General features: G+C 46.7%; 1 protein-coding gene across 3 annotated transcripts in view; it reads left to right on the forward strand.

Annotated features, from left to right (window-relative positions):
• ugt8 (UDP glycosyltransferase 8) overlaps nt 1–19922 on the forward strand; it is a 335492-nt gene that overhangs the window by 742 nt on the left and 314828 nt on the right. The gene's annotated exons all lie outside the window — the stretch shown is intronic.

The following is a 19922-nucleotide window of genomic DNA, read 5'->3' on the forward strand; positions in this document are numbered from 1 at the left end:
GCTACCACTACTCTTTTTCCATATGTAAATATAATCAACAAAAGAGGTCTGAGATAAATCTTTTGAGGAGACTGATTCCACTAAATTGATATTGTAGGAGTAAGTGGAGTTGGAGAGTCTTCTTGACAATACCCTTCAGATTTGTCAAAACAAATAGATAATATATAAATCTCTGCAGATTACTTCATATAATCATAATTAAATATACACTTTTTAGTTGACTTATTCACTTCCATGTATCTGGCTGAAAGGGAATGTCTACAGAGGCCTATGAATGGTCTTTTTAAAAATTAATTTACAAGATGTGGGCATCGCTGGTTCGGCCAACATTTATTGCCCATCCCTAGTTGTCCTTCAGAAGGTGGTGGTAAGTTGCCGCCTTAAACCACTGCGGTGAAGGTACATCCACATGCTGTTGGGGAGGCAGTTCCTTCCTGGATTTTAACCCAGCAACAGTGAAGGAACGGCGATATATTTCCAAGTCAGGGTGGTGAGTGACTTAGAGGGGAGCCTCCAGGTGGTGGAGTTCCCAGGTATCTGCTGCTCTTGTCCTTCTAGATATGGTGGTCATGGGTTTGGAAGGTGCTGCCGAAGGAACTTTGGCGAGTTCCTGCGGTACATCTTGTAGATGGTGTACATGGCTGCCACTACTCATTGTTGGTGGAGGGATCCTTGATCCCTTTGTTTTCATTCCATTTCATTTTAACTGTCTTTTACCATTTCTTTCTTTCTTGTCTTTTTGTATTTCCCCCCTCACCTTTTCTCTCTCTCCCCCCCCCCCCCCCCCCCCCCCCCCCCCCCCCCCCCTCCCACCTGTCACAGTTTACCCTTGGATTTTAGTTCCTCTGTTGTTTGTCCTTTCACACCTTTTATTCTCTCTGGGGACTGCCATTAGCACTCTTTTTCCCTTGATTTCTATGGCTAATAGCATTATTTTCCCTTGTTTTCTGTGGGTATGACTCCTCTTTCATTCCCTGATACCACAGTATAAATATCTCCCAGTTTCAACGTCTTTCAGCTTTGACAAAGGGTTATCTGGACTCAAAACGTTAGCTCTTCTCTCTCCTTACAGATGCTGCCAGGCCTGCTGAGATTTTCCAGCATTTTCTCTTTTGGAGGGATTTATGTTTGTGGAATGGGTAGCAATTAAGCGGGCAGCTTTGTCCTGGAGCTTCTTGTGTTGTTGGTGCTGGTGAGTGGAGAGTGTGGATGACGGGTGAAATTGTGAGACTAGCTAAGATGAAAAAGGAAGCATACGTAGGATCGAGGCAACTCAAAACTGATGAAGCTTTGGAGGAATATCGGGAAAGTAGGACGAATCTCAAACTCGCAATAAAGAGGGCTAAAAGTGGTCATGAAATATCTTTGGCTAACAGGGTTAAGGAAAATCCCAAAGCATTTTATTCGTATGTAAGGAGCAAGAGGGTAACTAGAGAAAGGATTGGCCCACTTAAAGACAAAAGAGGGAATTTATGCGTGGACTCAGAGGAAATGGGTGAGATTCTTAATGAGCACTTTGCATCGGTATTCACAAAGGAGAGGGACAAGACGGATGTTGAGGCTAGGGATGGATGTTTAAATACTCTCGGTCAAGTTGTCATACGGAAGGGGGAAGTTTTGGGTATTCTAAAAGACATTAAGGTGGACAAGTCCCCAGGACCGGATGGGATCTATCCCAGGTTACTGAGGGAAGCGAGGGTCGAAATAGCTGGGGCCTTAACAGATATCTTTGCAGCATCCTTGAGCACGGGTGAGGTCCTGGAGGACTGGAGAATTGATAATGTTGTCCCTTTGTTTAAGAAGGGTAGCAAGGATAATCCAGGGAATTATAGACCTGTGAGCTTGACGTCAGTGGTAGGCAAACTGTTGGAGAAGATACTGAGGGATAGGGTCTATTCACATCTGGAAGAAAATAGACTTATCAGTGATAGGCAGCATGGTTTTGTGCAGGGAAGGTCATGTCTTACAAACCTAATAGAATTCTTTGAGGAAGTGACAAAGTTAATTGATGAGGGAATGGCTGTAGATGTCGTATACATGGACTTTAGTAAGACGTTTGATAAGGTTTCCCATGGCAGGTTGATGGAAAAAGTGAAGTCGTATGGGGTTCAGGGTATGCTAGCTAGATGGATAAAGAACTGGCTGGGCAACAGGAGGCAGAGAGTAGTGGTGGAAGGGAGTGTCTCAAAATGGAGAAGGGTGACTAGTGGTGTTCCACAGGGATCCGTGCTCGGACCACTGTTGTTTGTGATCTACATAAATGACCTGGAGGAAGGTATAGGTGGTCTGATTAGCAAGTTTGCAGATGATACTAAGATTGGTGGAGTTGCAGATAGTGAGGAGGACTGTCAGAGAATACAACAAAATATAGATAGATTGGAGAGATTTCGAACATAGAACATAGAACAGTACAGCACGGAACAGGCCCTTCGGCCCTCGATGTTGTGCCGAGCAATGATCACCCTACTCAAACCCATGTATCCACCCTATATCCGTAACCCAACAACCCCCCCTTAACCTTACTTTTAGGACACTACGGGCAATTTAGCATGGCCAATCCACCTAACCCGCACATCTTTGGACTGTGGGAGGAAACCGGAACACCCGGAGGAAACCCACGCACACATGGGGAGGACGTGCAGACTCTGCACAGACAGTGACCCAGCCGGGAACCGAACCTGGGACCCTGGAGCTGTGAAGCATTTATGCTAACCACCATGCTACCGTGCTGCCCCAGGGCAGAGAAATGGCAGATGGAGTTCAATCCAGGCAAATGCGAGGTGATGCATTTGGGAAGATCAAATTCAAGAGTGGACTATATAGTCAATGGAAGGGTCTTGGGGAAAATTGATGTGCAGAGAGATCTGGGAGTTCAGGTCCATTGTACCCTGAAGGTGGCAACGCAGGTTGATAAGAGTAGTCAGGAAGGCATACAGCATGCTTGCCTTCATCGGACGGGGTATTGAGTACAAGAGTTGGCAGGTCATGTTACAGTTGTATAGGACTTTGGTTTGGCCACATTTGGAATACTGCGTGCAGTTCTGGTCGCCACATTACCAGAAGGATGTGGATGCCTTGGAGAGGATGCAGAGGAGGTTCACCAGGGTGTTGCCTGGTATGGAGGGTGCTAGCTATGAAGAAAGGTTGAGTAGATTAGGATTGTTTTCGTTGGAAAGACGGAGGTTGAGGGGGGACCTGATTGAGGTCCACAAAATTGAGGTGTATGGACAGGGTGGACAGCAACAAGCTTTTCCCAAGAGTGGGGGTGTCAGTTACAAGGGGTCATGATTTCAAGGTGAGAGAGGGAAAGTTTAAGGGAGATGTGCGTGGAAAGTTTTTTACGCAGAGGGTGGTGGGTGCCTGGAACGCTTTACCAGCGGAGGTGGTAGAGGCGGGCACGATAGCATCATTTAAGAAGCATCTAGACAGGTATATGAATGTGCGGGAACAGAGGGAAGTAGACCTTGGAAAATAGGAGACAGGTTTAGATAAAGGATCTGGATCGGCGCAGGCTGGGAGGGTCGAAGGGCCTGTTCCTGTGCTGTAATTTTCTTTGTTCTTTGTTCTTATTCCATTACACTCCTGATTCGTGAATTATAGATGGTGGACAGGCTTTTGGGGTCAGGAGCCATAGCACTCCTCACCTTTGACCTGCTCTGGTAGCCATGGTATTAATGTGGCTAGTCCAATTCAGTTTCTGCTCGATGGTAAGCCCCAAGATGTTGATTGTGGAGTTTGAGCAATGGTAATGCCATTGAATGTCAAGCGGCGATGGTTAGATCCTCTCTTGTTGGAGATGGTCATTGCCTGGCATTTCTATGGCGCAAATGTAACTTGCCACTTGCCAGCAGCCTGGGATGTTGTCCAGGTTTTGCTGCATTTGGACACACTGCTTCATTATCTGAGGAGTCACGAAGGATGCTAAACGTTGTGCAGTCATCTGCGATCATCCCCACTTCTGACCTGATGATGGAAGGGAGGTCAAGGATGAAACAGCTAAAGGTGGTTATGCCTAGGATACTACCCCGAGGAACTCCTGCAGTGATGTCCTGGAGCTGGAGCTGATATAATTGACCTCCAACCACCAAAAACATCTTCCTTTGTGGCAGCTATGACTCTAACCAGCGGAGAGTTTCCCCCGATTCCCATTGACTCCAGTTTTGCTAGAGCTCCTTGATGCCATTCTCGGTCAAATACTGCCTTGATGGCAGGTGCAGTCACTCTCCTCACCTCTGGCTCTCAGCTCTTTTGTCCATGTTTGAACCAAGGCTGTAATGAGGTCAGGCCTGGCGTAACTCAAATTTAATCTTAGTTGTGGGAATCTCTCAAATTACGGTTAACAATATGGGAGGGTTTGATGTGTGAAATATGTACCTTCAAAAACCTTTTTTGAAATGGTGGCTTATGATTTAGTAACTAGTTAATATCAACACAGTATCTTTCTTTCTTCTATATTTGTGTCTATCTTACAACTGCTTCACTTTTCTTGTCCTGTCTGATCTAAAAATGTTAGAAATTATTAATTAATTGGTGTCTTGAGATTGGGTATAATTTGCTGTGATGATTTTTTGTTGTTGTACTGTTCTCTCAACTTTATACTTGCTTCATGTGAATCATTGAATTTACAGTGCAGAAGGAGGACATTCAGCCCGTCAAGTCTGCACCGGCCCTTGGAAAGAGCACCTTATCCAAGCCTACACCTCCACCCTAACCCCATAACCCCACCCAACCTTTGTGAACACTAATTGCAATTTAGCATGGCTAATCCACCTAACCTGCACACCTTTGGACTGTGGGAGGAAACCGGAGCACCCGGGGGAAACCCACGCAGACACGGGGAAAAAGTGCAGACTCTGCACAGACAGTGACCCAAGCCGGGAATCGAACCGGAGACCCTGCAACTGTACAAACCACTGTGCTGCCGTGCCACCCATAAATTTGCGTGAATATTTGCAGTATCGAGTATATTCTCTTTGTGGGGAATACTGGTGAAACTTTATTTTCCTGTGTTGGTATGTTGCAGACGGTTGTGGCCCATTGGGGTTCATCGGCACCTTTGGGATTGCATAATGAGTGTTAACTTAAATATGCTGCAGCCAAGACGCTCAACACCATCCAGAAAGCTGAAGAGGTCTTAGTCCGGGTTAGCAGAATCCAGTTTTGAGGATCCCAGTTTCTTTATCTCGTCCTGGATATCAGCAGAGACCTGAAGAGTGAGAGTTGCAAGTGGCATCACCACCAAAGATGGCACCACTGAGGACCTGGATCCACTGAGGACCACGCCAGGGACCTGGGTTCAATTCTGACCTTTGGTGATATCCTGTCTGTGTGGAGTTGGCATGTTTTCCTTGTGTCTACGTGGGTTTCCTCCCACAGTCCAAAGATGGTTAGGTGGATTGGCCATGCTAAATTGCCACTTAGTGTGGCCAAAAGTTTAGGTGGGGGTTGCAGCTTCAGAACATAGGAGTGGCCTTGGTTGGCTGCTTTTTCAGAGTGTCGGTGTCTGGGCCAAATGTCCCCTTCTGCTATGGTGATTCGCTGATTCTATTCTATGACTATCCTGTCTTGAATATTGCAATAATTATAACATGGAAATTTGTATGTTTAATCGTTCATATGAATGTTGATCTAAATCTCATGTCTGCCTTGTTCCTATACCTCTTTATTGCACTTAGTGTGAATGAGCAGAGAGATCTCGGTGTCCATGTGCATAGATCCCTGAAAGTTGCCACCCAGGTTGAGAAGGTTGTTAAGAAGGCGTACGGTGTGTTAGCATTTATTGGTAGAGGGATTGAGTTTCGGAGCCATGAGGTCATGTTGCAGTTGTACAAAACTCTGGTGCAGCTGCATTTGGAGTATTGTGTCCAATTCTGGTCGCCGCATTATAGGAAGGATGTGGAAGCATTGGAAAGGGTGCAGAGGCGATTTACCAGGATGTTGCCTAGTATGGAGGGAAGATCTTATGAGGAAAGGCTGAGGGACTTGAGGCTGTTTTTGTTAGAGAGAAGAAGGTTAAGAGGTGACTTGATTGAGGCATACAAGATGATCAGAGGATTAGATAGAGTGGACAGTGAGAGCCTTTTTCCTCGGATGGTGATGTCCAGCATGAGGGGACATAGCTTTAAATTGAGGAGAGATAGATATAGAACAGATGTCAGAGGTAGGTTCTTTACTCGGAGAGTAGTAAGGACGTGGAATGCCCTGACTGCAACAGTAGTGGATGCGCCAACACTAAGGGCATTCAAACGGTCATTGGATAAACATATGGATGATACGGGAATAGTGTAGATGGGCTTTAGAGTGGTTTCACAGGTCGGCGCTACATAGAGGGCCGAAGGGCCTGTACTGCGCTATTATGTTCTATGTTCATTTTCCCGGGAGAGCAAACACACTAGTGAGCAAGCGGGTGCACGGGAGTAAAAAGAGGAAGGTGTTGCGGCTTATCTGCTGAGAGGGGAGAACACCTGGCAGGAGCAAGGTGGGTTGTAGAGGAGCAAGCTGAGTGGAACAGGGAATGAGAGGCAAGGGAAAAGGATGGGAAGGCAGGCAAGGGAGGGGAGATAATGGGAGAAGTGCGGAAAAGGAAGCGGGTCTGCAGGTGCAGAGGTGCTGGGGGTTGGGGGGGCGGTGGGAGGTGAGGGAGTGTAGCATGCTGGTCACAATGGATCACACTGGAGTTGGTTGGAAAGAGGAAGGAGGCAGGGCCATATTTGACCCATGAACAAAGGGAAACCGGGCATGCAGGGGTGTGACCACAAGCTATGTATGACTGACCCCACGGAAGTGGGAGGGCAGAAACTTTCCCCACCCTATCATGGTGGTCAACTGGAATGTGAGGGGACTCGCAGACCAATGAAAAGTTAAATTTTGCCCATCTAAAAAGCCTGGGGATTGACATTTTCTTTCTTCAGGAGACACACCTAAGAGAGGTGGACCGATTGACGGTAAAGAGAAGCTGGGTGGCGTAGATATATCAGACATGCTTTGATTTGAGGGCGGGGTAGTGGCCGTACTGTTGTGTCTGTCCAACTCTGATATTTTCAAACCGTTAAATTACTTTTTTTAAAGTACCCAATTAATTTTTTCCAATTCAGGGCAATTTAGTTTGGCCAATCCACCCAACTGCACGTCTTTGGGTTGTGAGGGTGAAACCCATGCAAACACGGGGAAAATGTGCAATCTCCACATGGACATTGACCCAGAGCCGGGATCGAACCTGGGACCTCGGCGCCCTGAGGCAGCAATGCTAACCACTGCACCACCAAATCTTGTGTGTATCAATATAGATCCTTACCCTTCTATAGTGACTTAATACATTACATATGCTGAATAACGTACATCACACCAATGATGCATGTAATCAAATATAAACCCAAGTACACAAAAAATAAATATACAATGACTGAAACCAAATACATAGATCATACCTACATCAACAGCAATTCAAGTCCTTGGATCCTTTCCACTCGTATACCGGATAGGGACACACGACTCTTTGTGTTCACATTTCTCCAGATTGGCTTCTCTCCTTTCTGAACCACGTGTGGGAGGTTCCCTGGATTCCATTCACATTCCCCTTGAATAACTCGTATGTTTTCGGCTTCACAGAGTCTCAACCTGGCCTTGCCTTTTAAAAATACTGATCTCTTAACACCATCCCTAGTTAGGTTCCGGGGGTTCCTTTGCAACTGTCATTAGACCAGACCTTGGTCAGTTACTGATATTCAAATGTCTTTTCCCTTGGTATAAGTGTTCCATTTGTTCGTCACTGATCCAGGGCACAACCTTTCCCCTCCTACCTTGGTCGAGGTTTTCCCTGAACTGCTCGCTCGACCATCCATTGCCCATATATGCTACACAGCGTCAGATTCTGTTGTCTGCCATCTTCAACCCTCCCTTGGGTGATCTGATAGTTTGGGGGTGTCCATCGAGTACAGCAGCCAAATCTCCCTCGGCATCTTGCCGAGCATTCTTGTTTAAACTGCCCAAAGTCAGTTTAACCTGCCATGTTAGGACTCTGAACTTATAGGCTATATCAGCCAAGTCAATTGTGTTAATTGTGGACACCTCTTCCCCATATGCAGTTGCAAAGTCATTCAGGACTTCCCTGCCCTTCTGCCCTTTAGACCTGGGCGTTTCTTCTCCCTCCATCTGTCCAAGTCTTTCTGCTCAGTAGATTTGGGTCAAGTGGAGATATAACTTCTTACGCGGAGAGTGGAACCAGTCTGGTAATTATGTTCCAGCTAGGTCGACCACTACAGGTACTCATTCGTAATGGGTGTTTTCGAATAAGGACTTCTCAGTGTGTTTTAATAAGCCATTTTGAGGACCTGGGTGGCGTCAGGGCAAATGGGGAAGGGTGTTCCAGCTGTCGGTTTCCACTCATTACGTAGTAGATGTCCTCATTTTGTATTATTTTACCAGGGCACCTCTGACCTAATTCCAGGCCATGGGCTAGGCAAGCTAGCTCCATGAATCCATGGTTAGTGTATGCCCACCAGTCGCTGGTGAGGGCCGTCCTTAGGAAGCAATAATCAGATTTCCCATTGTCCTTCCTGTGGTTGTTGCACCTACAGGTGACGCTGCTATTGGAAACATACCCATAAAATGTCATTCTCACACTCGCCTATATCTGGTGGTGTGAACCACATATATCCTGAGTATCGCAGGCTGATCTTCTGTTCTGCAATCTGTGAAATTTCATAGAATTTCATAGAATTTACAGTGCAGAAGGAGGCCATTCGGCCCATCGAGTCTGCACCGGCTCTTGGAAAGAGCACCTCCACCCCATCCCCATAACCCACCAACCCCACCCAACACTAAGGGCAATTTTGGACACTAAGGGCAATTTATCATGGCCAATCCACCTAACCTGCACATCTTTGGACTGTGGGAGGAAACCGGAGCACCCGGAGGAAACCCACGCACACACGGGGAGGATGTGCAGACTCCGCACAGGCAATGACCCAAGACAGAATCGAACCTGGGACCCTGGAGCTGTGAAGCGATTGTGCTATCCACAATGCTACCGCGCTGCGGTCCAGGGCTGTTGTGTCCATTCTGGGATGATTAATCCCAGGTAAATTAAAGCGCATGGATTGGGGGATTGTATTGAAGTGGATAGAAAACTGATTGGCAGAGAGGAAACAAAGAGTAGGGATTAATGGGTCCTTTTCAAATTGGCAGGCAGTAACCAGTGGGGTACCACAGGGATCGGTGCTGGGACCCCAGCTATTCACAATATATATTAATGATTTGGATGAGGGAACAAAATGTAACATCTCAAAGTTTGCAGATGATACCAAATTAGGTGGGAGGGTGAATTGTGATGAAGATGCAGAGATCCTACAGCAAGATCTGGACAGGTTAGGCAAGTGGGCAAACCAATGGCAGATGCTGTATAATTTGTATCAGTGTGAGGTTATTCATTTTGGAAGCAAAAACAGGAAGGCAGATTACTACCTGAATGGTTGTAAATTGGGAGAGGGGAGTATACAGCAGGACCTGGGTGTCCTTGTGCACCATTCATTGAAGGTAAACGTGCAGGTGCAGCAGGCGGTAAAGAAGGCTCATGGTATGTTGGCCTTCAGTACAAGAGGTTTCGAGTGTAGAAGCAGGGATGTGTTGCTGCAATTATACAGGGCCTTGGTGAGGCCACGTTTGGAGTATTGTGTGCAGTTTTGGTCGTCTTCTCTGAGGAAGGATGTTCTTGCTCTCGAGGGAGTGCAGCGAAGGTTTACCAGACTGATTCCAGAGATGGCGGGACTGTCATAGCAGGAGAGATTGACTAGGTTGGGATTGTTCTCGCTGAAGTTCAGAAGAATGAGGGGGGATCTCATAGAGACTTATGAAATATTAATGGGACTAGACAGGGTAGATGTGGGGAAGATGTTACCAATAATAAGTGTGTCCAGAACCAGGGGTCACAGCCTGATGATTCAGGGTAAACCATTTTGGACAGAGATAAGGAGACATTTCTTCACACAGAGTGGTGAGCCTGTGGAATTCATTGCTAAAACTTTGAATATATTCAAGAGGCGGCTGGATATAGCACTTGGGGAGAATGGGATCAAAGGCTATGGGGAGAAAGCAGGATTAGGCTATTGAGTTGGATGACCAGCCATGATCATGATGAATGGCGGGGCAGGCTCGAAGGGCCAAAAGGCCGCCTCCTGCTCCTATCTTCTATGTATCTATGTAGCAGAGCCATATGAAGGTCATTCTGGAGAGATCAGAGTAGAACATAGAACATACAGTGCAGAAGGAGGTCATTTGGCCCATCGGTTTTGCACCGACCAACTTAAGTAAGCCAATAACCCCTCTTAACCTTTTTTTGGTCACTAAGGGCAATTTATCATGGCCAATCCACCTAACCTGCACGTCTTTGGACTGTGGGAGGAAACCGGAGCACGCGGAGGAAACCCATGCAGACACGGGGAGTACGTGCAGACTCCGCACAGACAGTGACCCAGCGGGGAATCGAACCTGGGACCCTGGCGCTGTGAAGCCACAGTGCTATTCACTTGTGCTGCCCAATAACAGTAGCATCTGTTATTATCATCAATACCTGAATTCCCCCCCTTCAAAAAAAAAGGACATTAATTAAAATAAAATTACAACCGAACAGAGGTACATAAATAATAGACCATCAGTACCTTTCGGGTGCGTGCCCAGTGAGTTGTCTACATTCAAAAATCCGTGTTTAATAGGGTTGGGTTGTCGTGCAATGGTTGTTTGTGTGACCATCAGAATTTGGTTTTGAAATCAGTGTTTAATGGGATAAGATGTTTCTTGGGCATGGATTAGTGCCACCCACAGGCAAAGTGAGTAGGGTGGGGGGTTTCCTGGAGCGGGGATTCGTTCTGCCCACAGGAGAAAGGAGTGGGGTAAGGTAAAGAGTTGGTAGCTGGAGCTGCGTGGGCTCGGGTACTCTCCTGATGTAAATGGACGCATCCGGAAGCTGCGCCACGAAAGAAAATGTGATGACTCAATTGCAGCGTTGTCTTTTTATGCCACGAAGGGACAGTCACATAGAAATGTGTAAATAGGTGAAGACTCCATTGTAGTAGGAATGGTTAACTATGTTCTTTATCCCTCAAACAGGCTGCTATTGATTGGAGAGTTATGACACAGTATAGCGTGAAGTGGGCGGAAAAAGCTAATTACAATTGGAACCAAGATATCCTGATGCCTCCTTTAGAGGAGAGAACCTACGTGAGTGTGCTTTGGCTACCGGGTACCCACTGTGCTACCAACTCTGGTGGTGAGCCCCTGGTCAAGCGGTTTTGGGAGTCCTGGTACCAGGGGGTGCCGTCTCTTGATTCACTTGCTTGTGGTATCTGTACCCTGATGGCCCTGGACATTGTGATTTTGAAAGATTATTTGATTCACGTCCCTGGTCGGAACCATGTATAGGTTGTCTTTGAGGATTCAGCTGTCTTGAAGGTGGAGTGTTCAAAGGAGGTGGGGTATGCCACTTCTTGTATCTGCTTCAGGACTTTTGTCTGGCTGAGAGTTACCGCTTTGATATGTTCGATAACTTGTCAGTTGATAGAAATTTCTTTCCTGGGCTCCCTGTTTGGCCAATTCATCTACCCTGATATTCCCAAGTGGGGAGGTGCAGTGGTGGGTCTTAACTTTGATGATGCTGTAGTCACCGCCTTGGGTGGCCTGACGCATAAATGAATCTTGATAGGGGTGCTGAGGACAGAGGTTTACCATCTGCAGTGACAAATCCCTTTGCTTCCCATAACTGTAGTGCGTCTGTCAGGCTACCTCAGACATGCATGCTTTCTGCTGAGGTGGGAACAGGTTGGGGTGGCTGACCGTATAATCTATGGCTCGCTCTGCAGCCTGGGCACTTTGTGTGGGAAGTTTTAAGGCTATTTCCCTCTGGGGGGGTGGGGGGTGGTGGTGGGGGCTTGCCTTTCTCGTCTTTCACATAAATGCTGCATCCTGTTTCTTCCTTCCACCATGGAAGACCAATCTACAAAGATTTTAAAGTGCGGCTGTCCTGGGAGGTTCCATCCTTTTGGTTTGGCAGGAATGGCCGCTTGGGGTCATTTAGTGCGAGGAACTGACATTCGTATGGGTCCCCACAATAGGTCAGGCCTGCTAGGAAGGTGAGGACAGGGGTATGTTTTACTGCGATACCGTGGCTCTGGAGCATGGGCATCCATCTGGGTATCTTATTCTGGCTGACCATCCCATCTTTGATCCATCCATTCAGTAGTAGTTGTATGTGGGTGTGTTCAGTGAGGATAGTGAGGGGTTTTAAGCTGAATATATAATTGAAATGGTGTACTACCCAGAATGGGCAGTGCGAATGGGAGATCGGGGTCAGGCACTTGCAAGGCAGGGGCCTGTGCTAGGGATTGTTTGAGATCTGAGATGTACCCATTGGATATTTTTCCACAAGAGTTCGGAAAGGGAGCGGCCTTGGTGGCAAAACCATCGATGTGGTTTTGGCAGTATCCCACGAAGCCTAGAAATGAGCGCAACAAATTAATGTCCTTGGGTAAGGGAAGGTGTATGACAGACTCGACACATTTCCTTTCAATCTCATGCTTCCCTACTGTACCCAAGTAGGAGACTTGTGGCTTCATGATCTAGGCGTTCTTGGCATTTGCTTTTAATCCTAATGTAATGAAGTTCTGTTCGAGGTGTTCCTCACTGGTTTGAGTTTGGAGGTGGCCTCATTTGTTTAATGTCCGTTCCCACATGTGGGTCATTTCCCGATGGCCCAGGCTTCGTCGAGTATCATCCTCGGAGTCGTAATTCTCACACGCGCTCCGGTCGTCGTCGCTGGCATGGAATATTCGGGTGTGGATCGCTGATGTTGGTCTAATTGAGCTCACTTTAACTGCCCAAATACACCAATGAATTGATTCCAGAGCTGACCAGCTCCCTGTCGAATGCCCACCCGCCACCCTTCACCCTGCAAGGTTCGAACATCCCGATTGCTTTCACAATGTCAGTCAGTTGGGTCATTGTGTAGGGTGTCACGTTGGGGTTCTGTCATCCTGTTTGTCACCGGATTCATGGGGAGGGGGATGGGATTGGGTGGTGTGGTCAGTTCCAGTGCTTCAAATGGGGGTGAGGGTTAACAGTCTGTATTGGGGCTGACTGTCGCATAGGCCCAGGCATCCTCTTCTAATTCATCCCATTTTGCTTCTGGATCATTGCCCCCGGACTGTACAGTAAAAGCGATCACGGCTCTCCTTTTGATAGTTAATTTAGATTGTAATTTTTCTATCTCGTGCAGGCATTTGTGGCTGTCTGTTATGTGGGCACCATGCTCTTTTCTTGTCTGATGCAGGACTTTCACTGCCACTTGCAGGTCATTGCATTGTTGCTTAACCTCTTCTGATTGTTCCAGCGTGGTGTGTCTCTCATGGACTGCACGCTGCGCTTTTCGATGAGCCTTATTGCCCTGTAACTGAAATTCGCTCATATGGATCAGGTTACTATTGTTTCTTTCCTCTAGCTGCTGGATGCGTGCACTGGCACCTTCTAGATCATATTTCAGTTGTCATTTGAGCTTTGACCTGAATTAGTTATTTCTCTCTTCCTCTGAGCTGTTCTAAACAACTGACAATCAAAAATTGCTTTACTTCGTTTGGGGGCCCGTTTACCCAATTCTTTGTGGGCATGCTTCCAAAAATCCTCTCCTCGGATCCTGGATCCAATTTTGGGATGTCGCACCACTCTACCCATCTGGGTTTTTAGAAATTTAAATACGTGCGGTGGACTTCCTCCCAATCAGCACAACTAGCCATGACAGTTCTTTTAACATCCGGGCTTGCAGCGATGGATATGAGAATCAATTGGGGTGGGGGACGGTTTACACTAAATTCCCTCCTCCAGCGTATTCCAATTCTCTTGGCTATCCAGACTGAAGACGAAGTTTGGAAACCTCACGTTCCAGACACCCAATTCGCTGGTTGAAATCTGTATTAGAACTTCACTCACTGAAAACTGTCCGTCACGTGGGGAATTTGCTCTCTTACTTCAGGCTCAGAAGGAGTGTTAGAGAAAATGGGGTTCAACTTCGGAGTAGAACATAGAACAGTACAGCACAGAACAGGCCCTTCGGCCCTCGATGTTGTGCCGAGCCATGATCACCCTACTCAAACCCACGTATCCACCCTATACCCGTAACCCAACAACTCCCCCCCCCCCCCCCCCCCCCACCCCCCCCCCCCCCCCCCTTAACCTTACTATTAGGACACTACGGGCAATTTATCATGGCCAATCCACCTAACCCGCACATCTTTGGACTGTGGGAGGAAACCGGAGCACCCGGAGGAAACCCACGCACACACGGGGAGGACGTGCAGACTCCACACAGACAGTGACCCAGCTGGGAATCGAACCTGGGACCCTGGAGCTGTGAAACATTTATGCTAACCACCATGCTGCCCATGCGTTGTCACTTCTTATCGTAGTCCATTCTGGAGTGCCACTGTTGTATCGGTCCAATTCAGATACTTTCAACCAGTTAATTTACTTAAATATTTTAGCTAAGGGTCCTTTAATACCGAGGAGAACAAAATACAAACACGGGTATAAATTCAAACATTCTTTAATAAATATATAATAAATTAAATTTTTTTTCACATAAATTTAGAGTACCCAATTCATTTTTTCCAATTAAGGGGTAATTTAGCATGGCCAATCCACCTACCAGGCGCATTTCTGGGTTGTGGGGGCAAAACCCACACAAACATGGGTAGAATATTCAAACTCCACACTGACAGTGACCCAGAGCTGGGATTGAACCTGGGACCTCGGCGCCGTGAGGCAGCAGAGACCACTGTGCCACTGTGCTGCCCTCAATAAATTAAATATAACCTGTATATTACCCATAAAATATCTTCTGTAGGAGACCAAGATTAGTTTATACTATCCACAAAGATGGCTTGGTAGGGCTGTGGATCCGATCCATGAGTTGCTCTGGTCCGTTGTCACAATGGTGGTTCCTGCTGGCTGTACCTTCCTTCCTCCTTTGGTCTGGTTGGCCAAGGACACCTCCCACATAGAACACTACAGCGCAGTACGGGTCCTTCGGCCCTCGATGTTGCGGCGACCTGTGAAACCATCTGAAGCCTATCTGACCTACACTATTCCATTTTCATCCATATGTCTATCCAGTGACCACTTAAATGCCCTTAAAGTTGGCGAGTCTACTTCTCTGAGTAAAGAAACTGCCTCTGACATCTGTCCTACATCTATCACCCCTCAATTTAAAGCTATGTCCCCTCGTGTTGGTCATCACCATCCGAGGAAAAAGACTCTCACTGTCCACCCTATGTAACCCTCTGACTATCTTATATGTCTTTATTAAGCCACCTCTCAGCCTTCTCCTCTCTAACGAAAACAACCTCAAGTCCCTGAGCCTTTCCTCGTAAGACCTTCCCTCCATACCAGGCAACATCCGAGTAAATCTCCTCTGAACCCTTTCCAAAGCTTCCACATCCTTCCGATAATGTGGTGACCAAAACTGCACGCAGTACTCCAGGAGCGGCTGCACCAGAGTTATGTACAGCTGCAACATGACCTTGTGGCTCCGAAACTCAATCCCCCTACCAAGAATCTTGGCATTAGCCCAGTACTCTGCATTCCTGTTACTCCTTCCAAAGTGAACCACCTCACACTTTTCCGCATTAAACTCCATCTGCCGCCTCTCAGCCCAGCTCTGCAGCTTATCTATGTCCCTCTGTATCGTATAACATCCTTCAGCACTATCCACAACTACACCGACCTTTGTGTCATCTGCAAATTTACTAACCCATCCTTCTTCACCCTCTTCCAGGTCATTTATAAAAATGACAAACAGCAGTGGCCCCAAAACAGATCCTTGCGGTACACCACTAGTAACTGAACTCCAGGATGAACATTTGCCATCAACCACCACCCTTTGTCTTCTTTTAGCTAGCCAATTACTGAAACAAACCGCTAAATCACCTTCAATCCCATACTTATTTTCTGCAATAGCCTACCGAAATGAAATGAATGAAAATGAAAATCGCTTATTGTCACGAATAGGCTTCAATGAAGTTACTGTGAAAAGCCCCTAGTTGCCACATTCTGGCGCCTGTCCGGGGAGGCTGGTACCGTGGGGAACCTTATCAAATGCCTTACTGAAATCCATATACACCACATCACCTGCTTTACCCTCATCCACCTGTTTGGTCACCTTCTCAAAAAACTCAATAAGGTTTGTGAGGCATGACCTACCCTTCACAAAACCGTGTTGACTATCGCTAATCAACGTGTTCTTTTCAAGATGATTAGAAACCCTATCTCTTATAACCTTTTCCAACATTTTACCCACAACCGAAGTAAGGCTCACAGGTCTATAATTACCAGGGTTGTCTCTACTCCCCTTCTTGAACAAGGGGACAACATTTGCTATCCTCCAGTCTTCCGGCACTATTCCTGTCGACAAAGACGATATAAAGATCAAGGACAAAGGCTCTGCAATCTCCTCCCTGGCTTCCCAGAGAATCCTAGGATAAATCCCATCTGGCCCAGGAGACTTATCTATTTTTACATTTTCCAAAATTGCTAACACCTCCTCCTTGTGAACCTCAATTCCATCTAGCCTGGTTGACTGAACCTGAGTTTTCTCCTCGACAACATTGTCTTTCTCCAGTGTAAACACTGACGAAAAATATCCATTTAACGCTTCCCCTCTCTCCTCTGATTCCACACACAACTTTCCACTACTATCCTTGATTGGCCCTAATCTTACTCTAGTCATTCTTTTGTTCCTGATACACCTATAGAATGCCTTAGGGTTTGCCTTGATCCTATCCGCCAACGACTTTTCATGTCCTCTCCTCGCTCTTCTTAACTCTCCCTTTAGGTCCTTCCTGGCTAACTTGTAACTCTCAAGTGCCCTAACTGAGCCTTCATGTCTCATCCTAACATAAGCCGCCTTCTTCCCCTTGACAAGTGCTTCAACTTCCTTAGTAAACCACGGTTCCCTTGCTCGACAACTTCCTCCCTGCCTGACAGGTATATACTTATCAAGGACACGCAGTAGCTGTTCCTTGAAAAAGCTCCACATTTCAATTGTACCCATCCCCTGCAGTTTCCTTCCCCATCCTATACATCCTAAATCTTGCTGAATAGCATCATAATTGCCTTTCCCCCAGCTATAATTCTTGCCTTGCGGTATATACCTATCCCTGCCCATTGCTAAAGTAAACATAACCAAATTGTGATCATGATCACCAAAGTGCTCTCCTACATCTAAATCGAACACCTGGCCGGGTTCATTACCCAGTACCAAATCCAATGTGGCCTCGCCCCTTGTTGGCCTGTCTACATACTGTCCGAAAACCCTCCTGCGCACACTGCACAAAAACTGACCCATCTATAGTACTCGAACTATAGTATTTCCAGTCAATATTTGGAAAGTTAAAGTCCCCCATAACAACTACCCTGTTACACTCGCTCCTGTCGAGAATCATCTTTGCAATCCTTTCCTTTACATCTCTGGAACTATTCTGAGGTCTATAGACAACTCCCAACAGGGTGACCTCTCCTGTTCCTAACCTCAGCCCATACTACCTCATTAGACGAGTCCTCAAACATCCTTTCTACCGCTGTAATACTTTCCTTGATTAACAATGCCACCCCCCCCCCCCTTTACCATCTTCTCTGTTCTTACAGAAACATCTAAATCCTGGAACCTGCAACAACCATTCCTGTCCCTGCTCTACCCATGTCTCCGAAATCGCCACAACATCGAGATCCCAGGTCCCAACCCATGCTGCAAGCTCACCCACTTTATTCCGGATGCTCCTGGCGTTGAAGTAGACACACTTCAAACCAGCGTCTTGCTTGCCGGTGCCCTCTTTCGAACTTTTAACCCTATCCCTGACCTCACTACTCTCAACATCCTGTACACTGGGACTATAATTTAGGTTCCCATCCCCCTGCTGAATTAGTTTAAACCCCCCCGAAGAGCACTAGAAAATCTCCCCCCCAGGATATTGGTACCCCTCTGGTTCAGGTGAAGACCATCCTGTTTGTAGAGGTCCCACCTACCCCAGAATAAGCCCCAATTATCCAGGAAACCAAAACCCTCCCTCCTGCACCATCCCTGTAGCCACGTGTTCAACTCCTCTCTCTCCTTATTTCTCACTTCGCTAGCACGTGGCACGGGTAACAACCCAGAGATAACAACTCTGTTTGTTCTAGCTCTCAGCTTCCACCCTAGCTCCCTGAATGTCTGTCTCAAATCCCCATCTCTCTTCCTACCTATGTCGTTGGTACCTATGTGGACCATGACTTGCGGCTGCTCCCCCTCCCCCTTAAGGATCCCAAAAACACGATCAGAGACATCACGAACCCTGGCACCTGGGCGGCAACACACCAACCGTGAGTCTCTTTCGTTCCCACAGAACCTCCTGTCTGTTCCCCTAACTATGTCCATTTTGGAATCGGGACGTGGCCACCCCAGGTAGCTACACCCCTCCACAACAATACCAGATCCCCAAGTCCCTCTTTAACAAGATTCTACTAAAAGTATAGTCTGAGTTCCTATTCACAAGCTGCTTGTGAAGAACTGCAGCAAACTCTGATCACTCCCGTCAGCTTACCTCGTCATTAGCATTAGCCGGGATGCTCCTTTCAATGATATACATAAAATACAGCATTATTACAATTTGCAATGCGATGATAAAAAGCACATGTCAAACCTGACTATACACCCCAACTTCAGTGAAAACAAATAATATGAAAACATAAAAACGCATCGGTATACATAATAAAGCAAACAGGAAGAAGTATTAAACAGAGTCCAAGTTAATTCTTTGAATAAAGGACTTTTCTTCTTCAGGAGAATGAAGAAATGATCCTTCTCCCCTACGGCACACAGAGGCAGGCTGGGTAGATCATACCAAACCTTTTTGATATGGGATGGACTTCACCCCATTAAAGGAAGCTCTTCTCTTTGCCAGGTTTCAATTCAGATCCCACTTTTATCTCCCAGTGTTCCCTGGCCCAGCAAAGGACCAGCTCTTTTTAAAATAGTGGAACCGGATAATGAGCAGACATGGTGAGCAGACATGGGAACCCAAGCTCGAGGCCTCAGTTTCAGAGAGCGATGTGCCTGGTCTAGCTCATGGGGGGATGCAAACCCCCAACGCTGTTTTACATAACATACTAGTAAAGTATTCAGTAGGGCTGTTGCCCTTTATCCCCTCCGATAACCCCATGACCTGGACGTTTTGTCTTCGTGACTGTTGTAACCCCAATGGAGGTCCTGGGATCAGGACTGACGAATTGAACAAACGACTGTGATATAAAATAGTTAGTTAAAATATTAGTTACAATAATGTAGATGTGAGCCAGTCTGATAGTGAGTTCACAAACAAAGGACAAAGGGATTCAGAAAGCATGGCAAGGAAGGGGGGCGGGGTACCTCATGGAGGATGGGGAAAAGGATGCTGGGTAACAAGAGGCCCAGGGTTGAGGAATGGGAAGTGAGCTAATCAGTATATGTGGCCAGGTCAGGAGGTGTATAGGATGACCTATGGGAATTTTGTATGTGAAACTTGATGCCATTTGAATGATATTTGCAGAGATTTCTTTGTCTCCGATTTCACTCGGTTCTGGAGCTTCAGAAGACCGCCTGTGTGTTCTGAAGCTCTGTGGAGCGAGTCAGCCTTGCAAGTTGGTTAAAAATAACTAATACTATACCTATAAATCCATCTAGAGTTTTATTGAGGCCGGACTGACGGGTAAAGAACTCAATATTGTCAAGGACCATACGATTTCTCATAACCTTGCTAGAATATGAACTTCGCCTTAGACAGGCGGGCCTTCCGCTTTAAGAAGGCGGGGTTCCCCTTTACATGGATAATCCCAGCTGCATAAAAACCCTAGCCTAGCTGCAGGTCGGAGAA

The sequence above is a fragment of the Scyliorhinus canicula genome, chromosome 3, assembly GCF_902713615.1.
Source record: "Scyliorhinus canicula chromosome 3, sScyCan1.1, whole genome shotgun sequence".
Lineage (NCBI taxonomy): Eukaryota > Metazoa > Chordata > Chondrichthyes > Carcharhiniformes > Scyliorhinidae > Scyliorhinus > Scyliorhinus canicula.